This window comes from Populus euphratica, unplaced genomic scaffold (assembly GCF_000495115.2).
Source record: "Populus euphratica unplaced genomic scaffold, PopEup_1.0 scaffold32.1, whole genome shotgun sequence".
NCBI classification, from domain to species: Eukaryota; Viridiplantae; Streptophyta; class Magnoliopsida; order Malpighiales; family Salicaceae; genus Populus; species Populus euphratica.
The window spans coordinates 746,703-760,757 of NW_011499861.1; the positions used below are offsets into that span (position 1 = coordinate 746,703).

General features: G+C 31.4%; 1 pseudogene; it reads right to left on the reverse strand.

The window, feature by feature from the left end:
• Positions 1-3,963: 3,963 nt before the first annotated feature.
• LOC105124766 (UDP-N-acetylglucosamine transferase subunit ALG14 homolog) lies at positions 3,964-4,756 on the reverse strand (annotated as a pseudogene).
• Positions 4,757-14,055: the final 9,299 nt, after the last annotated feature.

A 14,055-nucleotide genomic window follows, 5' to 3' on the forward strand; every position in this document is an offset into this window, starting at 1 on the left:
CTTTTTTATTAAAAAAATTGAAACATACTAACAAAATTAAAAATATAATTTCAATCACGTTTACAAACACTCCTTAAAGATTGGTAATATGTAATACTCCTTCACCCTTTTATACCCTTAAGAAAACTTTGAACGTAGAATGTATAAAACTGCCCAAAGAAGAAGAAGCAGAAGCTAGTGGCATTTACGATTATTGGCTCGTTCTCTAAATTACATTAGTGGAATGTCTTGAACTAATCTCCAAAACATACCTTAAATTTCAATGAAGTTTTGGAAGTATCATCATCATCATCATCATTGAATCTCCATTCAAGAACCCTCGATGGAACCCTTCCAAATCTTTAAGAAATATGCGAAGCCCTCTACAAGGCAGCATCACATGTCACGTGTCATCTAAAGCAGTTCTCTCTGCAAGAGAGTCAAATAATTAATGAAAACATACGAGGATACTCAAGTGAGGAATTCTTAAAAACATTGAGTGACGCTGTCGACGCAATAAATAGCTGGGAGACCCAGCAGGGAAGCTGCCCCCTTTCCCCTCCTGAAATTAGCATTTGACCTTCGTGCTCCGGACCCCATCCACACGTCCTCCTTCTACCTTTCCCTCTCTTTTTTAACCCACTATAGGTCCACGTCACTCCCAGGAGGAACACTGAAAACTTTTATGACTGGTACGCTGCACTTCACTTTTCGTGGCAGGAGATTGTTGCCATGTAAAACGTGCGACTATTTGTGGTGTAGGGAAATAAATCCTACATACCTGATCATCGTTTGGGTTATATATTTTTTTGTGTTTTTGTAGTTCATCAAAATTCTAATTCAAAACAAAAAATCTATGTATTAGGTAATTAAATAAATTCATAATTATAAGTGTTAATAAAAGAAAAGGAAAAAAACAACAATGAATAGCTAAATTTTTTTTGAAAAAATTAAAAAAATATTAAATCAAGATATTTAATTTTATAAAACAAGATATTTACAAATAACAAGTTCTAAAAATATAATTTGACATGTTGCAAATTTTTTTTAAATCAAACTTAAAGCTTATTTGAGAATACGAATATAATTAATTTTTAAAATATTTTTTATTTTGAAATGTATTAAAATAATTTTTTTTATTTTAAAAAAATTTATTTTTAAAATCTGCATATTAAAATAATACAAAATACAAAAAAAATTAATTTTAAAAAAATACAAGTTAACCTATATTTCTAAACACTCTCTTATGAACAGGGATCCCCACAGTTAAAAATTTTGAAATTAGGGAGTTTGTCGGCCTATAAAAAATCTGCAGTGGAGGAAGAAAATAGAGCCCACGCACCAACTCTTTCTAAATTTGAGCTTTATTTAATTTAATATTTTAAAAGTTTTTTAATAAATTAAATTTTATTTATTTATTTCAATTTTTTTCCGATTGTTTAATATATTAATATTAAGAATATATATGATTTCTATTTATTTTTAACAAACAAAAACAGTAAAATTACCGAGCTCTCTTTCTGCCTCGGGGCTTTCGAGAATTTATTGGCAAACGTTATGCCGCATCCCCAGCAGACCCACCCACGCTTAAAGCTGCAGTATCGAACGAGCATGATAATAATAAGTCAGTGGCCACTGTCCATCTTAACCACCTACAGAGTACGAACTCAAAGCTTCGGTCTTTACATTGAGAGCTTTATGTAAAATTACATTTCAAACTTTAATTTTATAAGAACAAAAATAATCTATTTTTTATTCATGAAAACCTTCTTTTTTAAGCATCATTGAAGCACTTCGAAGAAGAGGTTAGACACTGGGGCGGCATTAGATTTTGTTTTTCTTCAGTTCATGGCTAAAAATGTACTTTAAAATCACAACTTCTTCCAGGAATGGGTCACCCACACCATCAATAATGAAGCCACCACTCGAGTGTACTCCACGTGCCACTTATATTCTTAAATCGTACCGTGTCAGAGTGGCCGAAACGAACCAATCAAATCACTCCAATTTTTCTGTGCTTGGAGCCAACCGAAAGAGTCCCAAAAGCTAAGTAATAGTGCCAAGCAAGTAGAGTTCCCCAATTATCAGATATGGGAGTGGCATGTCATGATCCTGACTGAAAACGAACACACTAACTACATCCAATTCTATTTTGTATGTGGCAACGTAATAAATCATCACTATCAATTTTATTCTGGCCGAGGAGGAAGGAAGTGTGATTCATCCTCTATCTCAAAAGACCACATCAACTGAACGTATAATAACTACTCAACTCCAACAAAACACCACAACAGGGGGGGCAATCAGAGGAGACAGCTTTTCTTGTTTTTACACGCTAATATTGGAACTGATACTATGAATAAGCAACCTGTATGTTTTTCCAGTCAAGATAGGGAAGCCGACCAACCCCAAGTTTCTAGTGCCTCAAACACAACTATGACTGTCATATCCTTTTCGTGAGAGCAAACAGGAAGTTCAGCTTCCGTTCCCCAAACTGTCTAAAAACAAAAATCATTTCGCATAATGATTTTGAAGCCACAAGTTGGTTTGGCAAGAAACCAAACACTGAGAGCTTGAGTGCAAGGAAGAAGACTTTTAAAAGCTTCAATCAAAACTCATAAAAGAAAGAAGACTTTCATGAGGTACAGTTTGGCATGAAGAGAAGACTGCTGTTACTGCACAGCATGATTCCAAGCAACTAAGCCAATTTTATTGCGTGCCAGCTCCTTTGAAATTACATCGCAATTATAAACAGCATATGATGATATTTCCACCCTTTCTTTGTTGCTGCATGAATTTCAAGGCCAGGGTTATGCTCTTCCTTGGAAAATATAAAGATTGAATAACGCAGAAGGAAATAGAGTATGACATTAAATTTCAGGCTTCCTATAATTTTATCCACGTTCTACCATATATGTTCAGCTTAACTGTCCAATCCAATATATAGTACTAACAATCGATTGTATCAAAAACTGGGTATCAAAACAAAAACAAAGCTGATTGGTTTGCAAGAAATTTGGGAAACTGTTGACAGGAAGAATTTGCCTAAAGATGGTCATGGCAGGGAAAAAAAACAAAAAGAAAGGGAATCTCAAGTTATTATAAGACCAAGCAGAAAATCATGTTCATATCATCATAAACACTGCAATAATCTAAAGTACCCGACTCTTCATCCTCAGAACTGGTTGCTCAATACATAATAGATGTCAGTTGTATGCCATCATATCTATCCAACGACAGCACCAAAAAGATAAGCAGATGAATGCTTAGCAAAATATATCCCAGATTCATCCTAAAAAAATCAGGTCCAAGTCTACGACCCACTTCAAGCAAGTTCCACCTTAAGTTAATATCATTCTAGTCTGATACAAGAATTTCCACTGAAGCTGATATACGTACATTTCCAATCAGTTGTATAAATAAATATTTGTTTTCATACCACCAATGCCAAAAAAAACCAGAGACTCCAGCAACACAAAGGCATAATCTCCAGGAATATGTCCAAACAGAGAAAACTTCAACCAACCATATACTTTTCACTTATCCATCCTATGCGACATGATACTGAAAACAATATCCAGATCCAACTTCTATCTGAAAATCCAATAGCATAATGACTATTAACATTGATTTGCTTAGATTACCGAGGATCCCTGAACCTAACGAGTTTGAAATTGTTTATTCTAAACCAAACTATGTCACACAGGATAGTATTTTTGTCATCACATAAAACAATGAAGAATGCCACCAGAAAGAAGCAACCATGCTCTAAGCACCCATTTCACAAGATTCAAGCCACCCACACCACAAAATCTGTAGCCAAAAGCAAACCATTATACAATTCCAAGCGACCTAGATTTGACATATCTCGACACCCTCTCAACTTGTATCATATTTACTCATCATATGAGCATTTTACCATTATGCTAAAATGCATTAATAAAGAAAAACATTTCTGCAGTATAATTGTGGAAAACTTCCTGAAACAGTACAAATCCATTTTTTATTCTCTTCTTTTGTGGTTGTTCAATGCAATGGGTGGTAATCTAACAGATGCAAAAAAATACTGTTCTATTCGATTCCATCATGAAATTGAATATCTAAACAGATATTTCAGGACAGAGAAACAAATGATACCGATGCCTAACATATTATACCACATTTAGAATACTAATAAAAAATGAAATACAAAAAAATTGCAGATTGAACTACAAGACGAGGAGGTTTAGTGAGTACCCATGCCAGTAGTAGAATAAATCAGTCATACGAGACGGCCAGCATAGTGAGCTTGAGGATGTTTTCTCTGTAGTTGTGGCGCCATTGCACAAAGAACTGCTCAACTATACACAACTTGAAAAGAAGCAAACCACTTAAAGAGAGTTTTTTCAACCTTGCTATTCTCGGCATAAAAAACAGATGACCAATAATCCCTGCCACCTGCAGGTAAAGTTGACAAGGTTACGTGATTAACTCCAATACTATCTAGAGATACAAAATGCAGAGACTAAACGCTGAGAGGAAAGACATCTTACCTTGAACAGGAATGCAATTATACACGGAGGAACACAAGTCCCAGGGCCATTGCAAAGAACCTAGGACATTTTAGACAAACACAGTCAATATAAATTAATTTACAGTCTTAAGTAACAGTGATGGCTAGGAGAGAAATATAAAATTCATAATAGAAATTATACCACCTGAGGTCTAATTCTAATCATTAGCCATCAACTTCCCTGCGTCTTCACTGGAGTTGCATGAATTGCAGGGGTCAAAAACCACTACAAAATTGTACAATCTAAAATAAACCAGACAAGATTTAGAGCACAAAGGAGAATACTATGATCTTACTCTCAAAGAGAATTAGAACAACAAATTAGTGATTGGTACTTAAAAGTGTATTTTTATCAAGATTTTATATCATTATTTTACATTTGAAGTATCAATAACTCCTTAACTAGAGCATGTTTTATAAAAACATGTCTAATAATAGAAAATACCTTTAACTTATGGTAGATGTTCATCTTAAATGCAGGTCTATCACATAAATCAAAGAATTGATTAATGAGTTTAACTACTGAAATTGAAAAGACAAAGAGAAGGCTAAACTTAGAAAAAAAATGTTGTTTCAATCCAAACTAGAACATTATTCGGTTATTAAATCATAACTAGTGCTGAGATGTTGTTTCAATCCAAACTAGAACACTATTCGGTTATTAAATCATAACTAGTGCTGTATAATTTGGATTTAAGTTTGGTTTGTATGTATGGAAAGCTAAGACATATGCTTAAAACTTTCATGAAGATTTCAAGATTTAAAAGTGCTTTTTTTAGAGTTCAAATGTTAGCACCAACAAAAAAGTTAGAATTTGTCCTGCAACCCAAATATTATTCAGTGTTTAGCCCATAACTCGAGTTTTAGAAGTTCAAATATACTGATTCTTGTTTTGTTGGAAAACTGAGACAATTTCCCGAAACTTTCATAAAAACTATCTATTCAAATTCTGATGTTAGCAATTACATTTTGTTTAGACAAGAATATAAGAATTGTCACCAGGTCAAGATATGGTCACCCACTCAACAATTAGTCATCAAATCAATAATTCTAAATTTTAGCCTATAAAAAAAACCATTTATCATGCATTTAGGCATCTTGATTTTCATATTAAAATCATATTCTTGTTCTCTTTCTTTATATTTTTATAATGCTGAAGTTTTCTTTTTATTAATCTTTTATTTATACCTTTCATTTCCTTTACTATACTTATATAATTATGTTTTCCTCTTGTTTATTTATGTTTCTCTTCTTCATTATATTTAGCTAAGTTTATATGTTAAGTTGAAAAGGTTTCACTAATAGTTTTAGGATAAGAATAATATAAACTTCAATTATTATATCCTAAACAACTTGTTGTTAACATATCTTATTAATTCTTAATACCTTACTTGTTAAATTATTAGTCTAAATTTGTGTTGTATAATACTTGGTATAGTAAATACTTGTCACTTTCATAGCCAACCGTATTGTATAACCTACACTTGTTCTATAAAAGAAACTTAATTTATTGTTAATAATCAATCGTATTGTATAACCTACACTTGTTCTATGAAAGAAACTTAATTTATTGTTAACATAAGTTAACATCATGAATTACTAACAATATTTAAAAATTTAATGTTACTTAAATAAAATAATTAATATGATCATGTTAATAATTTATAATGAGATATTAATAACAAATCATCTGATTAGAATCTCATTTATGTATAGTTTTCAATTTAGTAAAAAATTTATATTATACTTATTTGATTTGAAATATTATTAGTAGATCCTTTAACCTTGAGTGTGTAGTTTCCAATTTAGTAAAAAAATTATATTATACTTATTTGATTTGAAATATCATTAGTAGATCCTCTAACCTAACTCATCACCATCATCATGATTTATAATTTATATAGTTAATCTCCTTGTGGTTCAACTCCGGTCTTGCCAGATTATTTATTTTAACTCATCATCATCATCATGATTTATAATTTATATAATTAATCTCCTTGTGGTTTAACTCCGGTCTTGCTAGATTATTTATTACTTTAACAATCCTACACTTGAAAAAAAACATCAATCTTTTAGTCATGTCAACTAGCTATACAAAAAAATAACAAATCATATCTTTTATAAGAGTTTAGCAAGAAGCTAGAGTTAAGAATAAAAACAACTATTGATGTGAAAAATCAATTTATTCATGGAAACATGGATTGGATTTAAAAACAATAATTCCTCAAACTAATAGGTAACCTTGCAACATAACTCATGAGAGACTCATGTAGTTCAATATTTCAACTTTATCTCACAAACAATAGAAGTTCACACCGCTATTAGATCCAAAATAATTCATCATTACCTACCATAATTTTTATGCAAGAAATACTGTAGACTTTCAAGAACCACACCCATACCCCCTTTCACCCAGTCTGCAATGATAGCCATTTCAAAATTGAGCAACCCGGAATAAATCAGTCAAAAATTAAAGGAAAAGAAAATGTGCAATCAACTTTGTATCAGGTGAGAATCAGAAATCCTCAGGGAGTTAAAAAAGAAATCCTGGGAAAAAAAAATGACAGACAATATCCATTATAGTTGGAAGCTATCAAACCAGTTCAACTTCACCCATTGCATCCTCTCTAAACAAACTTGACTTGAACTTCAATATATTCCATTGCACATTTATATGCCTACGTATATGTGCTTCTTGAATCTGTAATCAAGCTCACCATTGCTTAAGTATAAGAAGTTGATAGATGAGAGGCAATGCTGTAAGGAGAATTACATACAAGTATTGCAAAAATTCAACTTATTCATGAAACCAGGAATTATTTCAAAGAAAAGCTGTCTACATTTTTTTCCCATCCTCAATCTAGCAAGTAGGCTGACAGCACTCATAAGTGAGGTAATCCTTGGATAGCTACTCCAATTTTTCAACTTTGGTACATGAATAAGAGTTCATGCCACTCAGGGATCCAAAATGATTCATCATTAAGCCAGCGTAACTTTCAAGTGCGGACAAATTATTTCTATCACCTTTGCAATTACATTGTTTTATCAAAATTCAAACTAAAACTATTCACAACACTCACAGCCAACAATTCAGTCAACCATAAATTCCAAAATGCAAACCAGCAACTAGATCATTATATCAAACAATTGAACCCTACAAAAGCATACACGGTATGAAGTTAAAGCACAAATGGCCTGCCCTGTCAACCATATTGTCCTCTGAAACCCGAGCCTTTTGCAAATTCATATTATCCGTGGCTGCCGCAACATAGATTCTAGGCAAAAACATATCCTTTTGCAGCACAGTCAACACATTGATCATCTCTGCTGTGTGCACTCCTACAATAACATGATAGCATAATCATATACACAAAAAAATTCAATCGACTTCGCTGGGCTCACCTGAACCCAAAAAATCAAAGTATTCATTGGCTCAAGGGATATGTGGCACAAGGGCTTGCCAGATTGATACACGACATAGCAAAAACAAAAAATTGTGATCAACCCGATGCTGATGATGATGATAGTACAAATGCAGAAGCAACAGTAACGTTTCTTCTCCATTGCCAAAAAATTACACATGGATTGGGGAACCCAAATTGGGATGTAAGAACTCTCACACAACTCTGTTGTTGGTTCAAATACTTCAGCGAAACCATTTTTAAACAATTACATCTGAAAAATAACAGAATACACCAGGAGCTCAAAGAAACTACCCACAAGAAAAGCAATCCCTGAAGAAACATCCAGCAAACACAACCTCATGAGAAAGCAGATAAAAAAAAATGGAATCAAACAGCAACCATTAGGTAATGGATACGAAAGGTCAGATTCTATTATCTGGAGTTATAGGTTCATGATTTTATAATCAAGCTCCAAGCACAAGCAGCCATCGTGTAACTGTAACAACTGAATCACAGTCAATACGACCATCATGATTGCCATCGAGGTTGTTGCAAGCATTCTACTGAAAATTTTCAATTGTTTAGAATTTCAGTAGAAGTATTGTAAAAATGACCTATTTTATGCGTGCACTAAGTTAAATTGCTTTTTTGATAAACATAACGCCAACAATGGCCTGTGACACCGTGACTCTGGTCACAAGTTCAAAACAATGCACCAGAATCCCCCACTAAGTAGAGCCCCAGTTTCCAAATAAATCATCGTATTGGCCCTCCTCTCAGACAACGTGGTGAATTTGCATTTGCATTATGCAAGGAAGAATGTAAAACAGAACTGTGAATGGGTTCAAAATCACCAAAAATCAATATAAAAAAATGAAAAATGATTATTGAAAAAAAGAAAAAAAATGATCTTAAAGGGCTAAAACAGCAAAATGAACCAAGTATATAACCCAGACAAAGAATTTAGCAGTCACAGCAAGCATGAACACTAATGTGAATTTCGATTTATTCAATTCACTAATGTAGCTTGGGTCACTAATGGATAGACACTATCCTCTGAAAAAAAATGCAGCCCCATTTTCCCCACCTCGCATTCAACCACATTCACCATTTTCCGTACTTTTAATTATATCCAAGTGAATTGCTCAACAATGCAACACAAAAAAAGGGCCATCTTTCGCCAATCTCTTGTGCCTACAAAACATTTCTCTCTCCAAGCATTCTTTTCTACCCCTGCATGTTGATTTCTCCTGAAGCTAGCACAATGCAGATTCCACAACATTCAGTAATTTTTTAAATTGCACACACATCATGACTGACAGCATGAGTGGAAAATCTGAAACCACTCAACAACCACCACCAAAAAGAACACTCGTCCGTTTGGATTAATTTTTTTAATAAATCGAGTGCTCATACATGCAAAGCATAAAAGAATTAACAGGAAAAAAAAAATTTAAAAGAGATAACTAACAGAGAATGATAGTGTATGGATCAGCACAATTTAAAAGAGATAATTAACAGAGAATGATAGTGTATGGATCAGCATCAAGGTTTTGATCAATGCAGGAAGCGCGGTGGCAGCCAGCGGATACGCAAAGTAAGGGGATGCAAAAATTAAAATGTCGGGAGAAGTCTAGGTTAGCATTCAATGCTAGAATGCAGCCCACGCCTTTTCTTTCAACCCATCGCAGCACTCATGCTTTGAGAGCGGTAAATTTGTTGTAGGAGAGGTTGCGCTGTAGCGATGCAGTATCTCAGAGCAAGGACAGGGGCCCTCTCCTTTTTTCTCACCCCCAGACTTTGGCATCCATTACTACCACCGTTGTCTCACTCTGCTCAGACCTTTTACTTTATATTGCCATCATTTCCATCTTGATTCACACAGTGTTTCAAATAATTTAAAACTATTGAAATTAAATTCTGATTAATACATGACCAAAAAAATGGGTTTTAGCTTCAAAGATACCGAAACCGATCCGTTTTGTGGAGTTTCTGAGGGCGTATTTCTGGTGGTCGATTACTGAAGAACCTTCACAGGGCAGGCGGGGTGGGTGCGACAAGTCAATCACCACGATCTCTGAATCCACCGTCCACGTACATCTCCGTCTGCTCGATGAGTTCGGGTCACTCCTCCGTGGGGATGCAACAAAAGCGGTTCAAAAGAAAACGAGTATTCTGAAGCGTGTCGGTATATGAGTGGAAGGGGATGATTCGTGCAAAATGCGGGAAGAGATTGGAGGAGTGGAAGGCGGGGGAAGAGGATATGAAGTTGGAGAAGCTTGCGGAGGAGTTCGTTTATCATGAAGGCGGCGTCGAAAGGAGTTTACTTTATTGAGGAAATGCGGGTCGGGTCTTGTTCGATTTTATAGGGTTAGGCTCAGGAAACTCAATGTCGTGTTTGATTAGGCGGAGTGGCCGGCTTTTTTAAAAAATAGTTTTATTTTGTTTTAAATTAATTTTTTAATGTTTTTAAATTATTTTAATTTATTGATGTTAAAAAATATTTTTAAAAAAATAAAAATAATATATAATATTAACATTTTTAAAAATAAAAATTACTTTAAAAAACAACCATTATCGTAATATTACACACTAATTCAGAGATTATATGAGCCTAAAAACACCTCTAAAAAAATAACCTATTTAGAAAAGTTAAGATAAAAAATGCTAAATGAAAGAGTTAAACAGTTAATATGTCATTTTGAATAACATAGATATAGTTTTTTTTCCTGGTGTTTGCTGGTTAATATGTCGTTTTGAATTTTGAATAACGTAGATATAGTTTTTTTTCCTGGTGTTTGCTTCATGGACATATGTTATTTTAACAATCCATTTATATTTTAATATATTTACTATACAATCAATTTACTTGTAAACTAGTGTATTTAAAATTTAATTTTTATACAATGTAATCAAGTATTAATTATCATAGTTAAATATAAATTAGTGAAGCCATAGAGAAGGCAGCTGATTCTCGTTCTTCTTAGCAAATCATAAAAAAGTTAAGGCAAGGTGTGTTTATGGTCTGAATTAGCTCAATTTTCTTGCATAATCATCTGTTTTTAAAGAGGAATTTTTTAAAGATGAATAAGGAACGAGTGTGGGTAAAATAATTCGTTGCTCAATGGCTATTTGTACTTTCTCCATGTTTTAATCTTTATATATATCTAGCATTTATGTGGAATAAAAGCTATTTTACATGTAAATTCTGTTTATTTTTGTGCGTTTTTCAAAAAAAATATTTTTTTATTTGTTTTAAATTAATAATTATTTAATATTTTAAAATTATTTTGATACAATAATATTAAAAATATTTTTTAAAAAATAAAAATATTACTTTAATATATTTTTAAATAAAAAAAACTTTAAAACATAATTACACCACTCTCGATCGCCATTTTAGCATGGTGAAAGTTAGAGTGGAGTTGCTTCATTTCACCTTTTCTTTTACCTCGAGATACTCGACTTTTTGATGTGATATTTTTTCATATATACACAAAAATCTCTTATAAAAGTTAATTGTATTTTAATATATTTAATATATATAACTATTTATTAACCGTGACTAACCACCACAAATCCAATTAAGTTTTTTTTTTTTTTGCATAAAAATATATTAACCAAATTTTTAGCTTTTTTGATCAATATATATGAATAGCCCTCCAACATGTAGATGCTATTTTGGCTCTGTAATATACTTCTTTTCTTTTCTTTTTTAGCTATAACATGTATTGGGATTTATATTATACTTTTTTCTAGCTATTTTAGTTATTTATATTTAGTTTTATTTATTTCATTTCTTTAGAGCTTGTTAATATAAAAAATACATGCATTTCCTTTACATTGAACCTGTTTATGGCTAAACTATATTAACAACAAGTGATTTTTTTATAAATAAAATGCCTCCATGTTTTTTCAAAGACAAAGGCTAGTTGAAATATATAAGGCGTCCAGAGGGGTGCTTGGTTATGATCAATCCAGTACAGAGAACATATATCTGTGAGAATTGAATTCCTTGTATTGGATGATCGTAACCTTGGAGAAAAAAACTTTATCATGCTCTATTCGAATATTCATTTAAGTATTCATTGTCTGTGTATTGTTTATTATTCAATATATAATAAAAAAGGTAATATATATTTGAGGTGTGTATGCGTGTGTGTGACATTTATTGTGCAGTCATTTTATACGTAATTTTGACATTTAATATGTGTGAAACATTGTAAACTAAAACAGCTCAAGGAAGACAGCAGACATTAAAAAAAAAAAACATAATTCTATCGATGAGGTGTCATTTAAAAATTATATTATATTTCTAAATATTTATGTTTAAGTAGTTTCCTTGAATACAAACCAATTAACCATATTCATATTAATTCCATTCCTAAATTGGATAAGATAAAATAAAATTGCTAAGCTAAATAGAAAAAATAAAAACATTTTTTAAACTAGACATAAATAAAAAAAACAGGAAAATAAATGATTTATTGTAAAAATCCTTTGGTGTTAGCCTTATTAGGTTGAAAAATAACTGATGCTCGAGTTTATGATATTGTTCCCTCGATTTCATGAACGTCCAATGAAGGTTCAACAACTTCTTTTCTTTGTTTGCTTAAGGTATATAATACCTTTAGATTTCAATTTTAACCTCTCCATGATAATTTTTGCATAATGAATATCAATTGACCAATAATTTCTTTTTTAGTGGCTTTTGGAGTAATCTATAAACTCTAAACTTGATTCATTAACACGGGTAATATCAGTATAACCATGAAATAGATTTATTTTTGTGATAAAATAAACCTGTAATTAAAATAATTAACATAGCTTAAATTAATTAGAAAAACAAATTTGTTATATGCATTTCATGTCATCTTTGTATTAAACTTTTAAGTTGTTAATAAAAATACTATTAATGACATCATCATTATCATTATTATTAATATTATTTATATTATTATTATCAATATAATTGTTATTGAAATAAACACAATAAATTAATAAACAATACAAATCCGCATCTATCTTATCATACTTTACAATACTCATATATTATTATTAATATAAACACTCGATATAAATTAAAATAAACAATTTTAATTATTTTTAAACATGTAAATCTAACAATGACAAAAATATACTTTTTTATTTTGTTTTCCATTAACAAAAATGTAATATAAAGACAATTACTATATTACATAACTTTGCCAAACACAATTATATATATTTTTTACCCAAAAACAATAACCAGAAGTTACTTGAGTTTTTTTATATTAAATTTTTATTTATCCACAGCTTGTTGTAACCATTGTAATGTTTCATGTTAACAAATGATCAAAAAATAATTTATATTAAAATTTTAATATTACAAATAATGAAATCCATTTTTATTTTGATTTTATAGTTGCGAATTAACAATGGTATAAAACGAAATTTCAAGTGCTGATCACATCACTGGAAGGAGTTTAGTTGATTTAATTAACAACTCGATACAAGACAGGTTTTCATCCCGAGTTTCTTGACACACCCATCGGCCATGCAACAAATATGGACTGAAATTTGATTTGCAATCTCCAGGAAGACCATAGGCTATGCTTGAATTAGGGTTGATCATGTAACTAAAAGAGGTTTAGTTAGTTTGATTAGGTTTTAATCCTCAATGAACAAGCAACAACTATATACTAAAATTTAATTTGTAATCTCTAATGTTTAATTTAAAAAAAGTCTGATAATGTCATTTGAAAGAAGTTTAATTGGTTTAATTAATAACATGATCTAATTAGATTTTGATTTTAAATTTCTTGACCCATCCATCAACAACTATGAATTAGAATTTGATAACATGATCTAATTAGAATTTGCATTTTAAATTTTGATTTTATAAAAATTAAAATAACATATTATTTTTATTTATGAATATCTTTCTTGAAAAAACCTATTTCACAATAATTTTAATTATATATACATATATATTAAATATATTTATTTTAAAAAATAACTACTTTTTTTTAATAGCAAACCCACACTTATTACACAGGTACACAGCCGCAGCAGCATACCATTTCCGCCTTCTCAAATTTTCCATTTCGCGCTCGCCACAAAAAAATGTGCACGGTCTCC